Below are 5,647 nucleotides of genomic sequence, written 5' to 3' on the forward strand. Positions count from 1 at the left end.
TTATTATTAACTTTAACTATTTAACTAAATAGAATTTAGTAACTTTTAACGATATTTGTTTCTGTTTCCTCATTTGTAAAATGAGCTGAAGAAGGAAATGAATGACAATCCATTCAGGATCTTTGCCAAGAAAACCTCAAATGGACTAATGAAGAGTTGGACAGGACAGAAATGCCAAAAAACAAAACAAAACAATAACAATAACTAGTTTCATTAGTAAATTCTGTTTGAAATAGAATTAATAATTAGTTTTCATTTGAATTATTTTTTATTTGTGTGTGTGTATGTTTATCAGAAATTAATGAACCCTTTGTTTTGTATTGTTTTGTTTCCTGGCATTTTAAGTAGCAACTTATAATGGTTGTCTTTGTTCCTCAGAGTCATTTTCCCCCTGGTGTGACTATTACAATGTAGCATTATTTTTATCCTTTGCTTCTTTGTAATTTCTACACCTTGAAAACTATTCAAAGTATTTTGCTCGATTATTCATACTGAGATATACAGTGCTACATTCCAATGTGCATCATTAACTCAGAGAAAATACTCTAGGGATATGAGGCATCCACATTAAAAGCTGGTGCAAATTTCATGCAGAACCTGTTTCTCATTCAGAGATGTGTTCACCAGTCCAGACTGACAGAAATTATTTAAAACTTTATGTCTAAGGGATAAAAAAATATATCCTGTAGGCACTGTTTATTGAAGGCTGATATTAAGTGAATTTTCACTGTGTGTTGTGCTGTTAGAAAATGGTAGATTGAGATAGCAGAAAGACCTCATGGATTAGTTTGTTGTTATTTTTGTCATTTTATAGAAGAATCATAGACTTCTAGAAATAGATATGATATATTTTCAATTTTTTTGCAGAGTCTAACAGTACTCTGATCTCACTTTTGCTTAGTGTTTTTAAATTGCTGTACTCAAAGATTCTGAGAAAGTCACAATTAGTCTCTTGGAGAAAAGTCTAGAAATTTAGAGCTGTAACAGAGAAAATCAAAAATGAAATAGTATGTTGTCAAAGTAATATTTGGGAATTCACCCATTAAATTTATTTTTTTCATTGTCATCTCTAGCTTAAAATATGCATATATATTATATACATACACACATTGTGTGTGTATATAATGTGTGTGTATGTGTATATATATTGTGTATATATATACATATATATACATACATACATACATATATACATATACATATATACATGTATATGTATATATTTATATACATATATATGTATATACATATACATATATGTATGTATACATATACGCATGTATCATATATGTGATAAAACCTTCAAGTCAGAATGATGTAGGGGAAAGGATATTGAACTTAGAATATTAGGGTTCTGTTCCTGAAATGACAACTTACTATCCATGGGATCATGAAGAAGTCATTTAAACACATTAAGTCTCATACTCCATCAGGGTAAAATAGAAATAACATTTATCTTATGCACTCCATCTGATTATTGCGTAAGGGCTAAAATTCTAGCTATACTGTCTAAAATATCTAATGAGTGGTCACCAATAAATTATAAGATTTAGCAAGAGTTAGACTTTTAAGCATTTATTAAGGAGAATAAGAATTTGGTAAAGAGAGAGAGAAAGGCCTAGATTCATCTATCTATTAAAGGGAGAGAGCATTCCTAGCTCCACTCTCTGCCAGAGTCCACACGAAAGAGAGTGAGTCAGAGAGCCAGCCTCCCCCTTCTTCCACCCACCAGTCAATGTCACTTCCTGATGCCAAAGAAAAGACGCATGGTCTTGCCCTCAGAGACCTTCTCCTCATGTTGGAGCTTTCCTATAGTAAGTCTCCAGCAGGTGGCATCATTCAAATTGTTACAATTGGAATGGAAACACTATCTGTATCCACAAATGTAAGCCATAGTTAAATTAGTTTATTAGTTAAATTATGCTATTAGTTTAACATACCTAGACATAAAAATAATCTGATCTTCAGGGATCAATGAAGTTGACTAAATATAAATCAGGAAGTAGCACTACTTAGTCTTTGGCAATGGAGTCCTAGAAATGCCTACTTTAATCAATACTTTATTATGATTTCATCAAAAATGGGTGATAGTGTCTTATACTGTCAGATTCTAGTTCATATTTTCCCAGAGATCTTCCATAGGGGATCCAGTCATCATAGTGAATGCCTTCTTCTAGTTTGGTTTTATATTTTATGAGTTGCAGTATAGCAGTTGAACTTTCTGTTATCTTTAATTTCCAGCACTTCCTTTTTTCTTTTTAAAAATAATTTGTTTTTCTCAAGTTAAATGCTAAAACAGTTCCTTAGCATTATTTTTTAAGTTTTGATTTCCAAATTCTATCTGTTCCTCCCTCCACTTCATTTCTCCCTTCATGAGATAGTAAGCAATCCAGTATAGATTATATATGTGCAATTGTATCAAACATTTGCATATGTCATTTTGTACAAGACTCAAAAAAACAAGAGAATGAAAAAGAGTGAAAAAATATGTTTCATTCTGTATTGACACACTAACAATTCTTTTTCTGAATGCAGATAGCATGCTTCATCATGAGTCCATATCTTAGATCATTGTATTAATTAGAATAGCTGTCATTCATATTTCTTTATTGTATAATATTGATGTTACTGTTTACAACTTTCTCCTGCTTCTTCTCACTTTACTTTTCATCAGTTCATGTAAGCCTTTACAGTTTTTTTTGAAGTATTCCTGCTTGTCATTTATTTTTTCACCATTTCCTGAAGAAAGTTTAATTAATACAAAGTAATCACCACAAAGAAAAGGAAAAAGTTTCTGGAAATCACCATAGCTACCATCCACACATGTGATCTCCTTGTCACAAAGTGAAATGTGGCAGTCAAAGGAAAATTGGATTATTTTTATATGTACAATCTTGTTAAACATATTTCCACAGTATTCATTTATGAGAAAGAATCAGAACAAAAGAAAAACCACAACAAAGAAAAACAAAACAATAATAAGTGAAGGAATATAGTTTGTTTTTATCTGCTTTCAGACACCATAATTCTTTTTCTGCATGTGTCACGTTTTCCATCATGAGTCTTTTGGAATTGTTTTGGATCATAGTATTTCTGAGAAAAGTTAAACCTATCACAGTTGACCATCCTGAAATATTGCTGTTACTGTGTACAATGTTCTCTTGGTTCTTCTCACTTCACTCAGCATCATGCAATTTCTTATAGCATAATAATATGTCATCATAATCATAGACCACAACTTTTTCACCCATTCCCCAATTTATAGGCATCACCTCAATTTCCATTTCTTAGCCACCACAAAAAGAGTGTTATAAATATTTTTGTACACATAGAACCTTCTTCCCATTGTTGGGGATATTTTGGGCATGTAGACCTAGATGTGCAAAGGGTATGAAAAGTTTTATAGTCATTTGGGCACAGTTACAAGTTGTTACAGAATGATTGGACCAGCTCACAACCCCACCAACAGTGCATAAATGTCCTAGTTTTCCCACATCCCCTCCAACATTCATTTTCCTTTTTTATTTTTGTTACATTAGCCAACCAGATAAGATACAATTTCTTAAATATACAGTATGTCACTGTTGTTCTAATGGACAATTCTCTAATCAATATTAATTGAGTGCATATTTTTCCTATACCTTTGAAAAAGTTCCTGTTCACATCTTTTGACCATTTATGAATAGGATGATATCATATTCTTTTTTTGGTCAAATGTTAATTTATTGCAATAGTCTCCTTTTTAGCTTAACTTGCTGAGCATTCGAAAGAACCACTATTGATGTCATCAATAACATCACGAGTATGCCTGCCATTAATGTTGCAGCCCACAGACTGGGCTCTTCCATGGATCTCTTTAATGGTTCCTGAGAGCTCTCTTGCCAAGGATTAGTGCTTCATATGTCAAGCAATGTTGTTGATCACATCGATACTGATATTTCCACTGTATTTAATATTTTTCTGCTTCTTTCTGTCCTGAGGAGGTTCCTTTAGGACTTTGATGATCAAGGCTGAAGCAGAAGGCACAACCTCAATCTGGGCCTGTCTGTTCTGAATGGTAAGTTTGACTGTGATCCTTAGCCCTTTCCAGTCATCAGTTGCCTTGGCAATGTCATCACCAACCTTTTTGGGAAACAAACCCAAAGGACCAATTTTGGGGGGCAGATCTGATGTGGCACCAACTTCACCACCAGTGCCCCTTAAAAACACAACTTTAATTTAGTTAGGGTCAAACTTGGGAGGCATGGCATTGATGAAGGTGGGGTCTTGGCCTGGACACTGCTGGGTGGCTGCCAGTGTTGGATGAACCCAGATTTGGGATGTGATATCTTATATTCTTACAAATTTGTTTTTTGGAGTTTTGTTTGTTTGTTTGTTTGCTTTTTTTTGCGGGGCTACAAGGATTAAGTGACTTGCCCAGGATCACACAGCTAGTGTCAAGTGTCTGAGGCTGGATTTGAACTCAGGTCCTCCTGAATTCAAGGCCAGTGCTTTATCCACTGCACCACATAGCTGCCCCTATTCTTACAAATTGGACTCAGTTCTCTATATTTTTGAGAAATGAGGCCATTATCAGAGACACTAGCTACCAAAATCCTCCCCTTCCCCCAGTTTTTCTGCTTTCCTTCTATTTTTTCCTTTTTTGGATTGGTTTCACTTTTGCAAAAAAAAAATAATCAAAATGATCTATTTTACATATTGTAATGACCTCTATATCTTATTTGTTCATGAATTTTTCCCTTCTCCATAGATCTGACAGGTATACTATTTCATGCTCTCCTAATTTGCTTATGGTATCACCCTGTAAGTATAAATCATGCAACCCATTCTTACCTTATCTTGATATATGGTATGAGCTGTTGGTCTATACCTAGTTCCTGCCATGCTGTTTTCCTGTTTTCCCAGTAATTTTTGGCAAAGTAGAAAAGGAAGGGGACAAGGGCAGGGGTTAAAGAAGAGAGGGCAGATTGGCAGAGGGAGCAGTCAGAAGCAAAACTATTTTGAGGAAGGATAAGGTGAAAGAAGATAGAAAATAGGGTAAATGTCTTGGGGAGGGGATAGAATGGAGGGAAATACAGTTAGCAGTAGTAACTGTGAAAAAAAATTGAAGCAAGTTTGTCTGACAGGCTTCAGTTCTCTTATAGACTGTCAAATTTGTTAAAATAAGGAGCTGCTAGGTGGCACAGTGGATAAAGCACTGGCCCTGGATGCAGGAGGACCTGAGTTCAAATCCGGACTCAGACACTTGAAACTTACTAACTATGTGACCTTAGGCAAGTCAATTAACCCCCATTGTCCCACAAAAAAAAAGTTAGAGCAATTTCATAATTAATAGATGAACAAAAGATATGAAGTTTTCAGATGAAATAATTAAACCTACCTATAGCCATTTGAAAAAAAAATGTTCTAACTCACTATTGCTTGGTGAGATACAGGTAAAAAAATTCTGGGGTACTACCTCATACCTGTTGACTTGCTTAATAGGACAGCAGAGGAAAGTGACAAATGTTTGAGGGGATATGGGGAAAATGAGACATTAATTCACTCTTGATAAAGTTGTAAACTGATTCAAACATTCTGTAGAGCAATTTGTAACTATGGCCAAAGGGCTATAAAACCAAGTATATTCTTTGAACTAGTAATACCA

The 5,647-nt window shown here is 34.3% G+C and overlaps 1 pseudogene; it reads right to left on the bottom strand.

Moving 5' to 3' along the window:
- Nucleotides 1-3,747: 3,747 nt before the first annotated feature.
- On the bottom strand, nt 3,748-4,245 carry LOC122745412 (annotated as a pseudogene).
- Nucleotides 4,246-5,647: the final 1,402 nt, after the last annotated feature.

Source organism: Dromiciops gliroides, chromosome 3, assembly GCF_019393635.1.
Source record: "Dromiciops gliroides isolate mDroGli1 chromosome 3, mDroGli1.pri, whole genome shotgun sequence".
Lineage (NCBI taxonomy): Eukaryota > Metazoa > Chordata > Mammalia > Microbiotheria > Microbiotheriidae > Dromiciops > Dromiciops gliroides.